This window comes from Brassica oleracea, chromosome C5 (genome assembly GCF_000695525.1).
Source record: "Brassica oleracea var. oleracea cultivar TO1000 chromosome C5, BOL, whole genome shotgun sequence".
In the NCBI taxonomy this organism is placed as follows: domain Eukaryota; kingdom Viridiplantae; phylum Streptophyta; class Magnoliopsida; order Brassicales; family Brassicaceae; genus Brassica; species Brassica oleracea.
The window spans coordinates 17,542,662-17,543,306 of record NC_027752.1 but is presented as its reverse complement, the minus strand read 5'-3'; positions in this window follow the sequence as shown (position 1 = coordinate 17,543,306).

Genomic DNA, 645 nt, shown 5'->3' with positions numbered 1-645 from the left:
CCATACCGATTTAAAGTCCGCGATAGGTTCTCGGCTTATACGACTTGTATGGTTGGAACCGAGCATCTCTCCAAGGACAATTTTTAAGCCTCCTAGAAGTGCTGACCAAAAATTTTGGGTTTCTTTTATAGCGCTATTATCCTTATGTCGGATGTACGAGAGTCATTTCTACGAGATGGCTATGTCTGTTTAGGACGTTAAGAGTTTGTTGTGATCAGCAACAAACTTAATGGTTAAAATTACTGTTTCGAGTCTTCGCGAAGGATATGTTTTGAGAAGATGTTAGTGCGTATGACGGTCTGGTCTTCCAAGAAAGCGTTTTTATCGAGGAAGGAAATTTCATCGAAGAACGAATCTTCAGGCGTCTGCGACATCTCGCGATGCTGAAGATTTGTTATTCTTTCGTATGCCGTGTTTCGTGCTTGAAACGTTCGCGGGCTTGAAGATGTTTCGCGATGTTGCAAGGAATTAGTCTTGGCCCTGCATTTGGGAAACATTCTGGTTTGACTACGGATCTTCGCAGCCAGAATTGTTGTTCCTGTTTGGATTTGATTTGCGATCAAGGAGTTAGGACCAAGGGGTCGCGTAAATTTTTCCCCGGAAAGAGGCATCCTCCTATACCGTGCTTTGTGTGGTGTTGGCCTT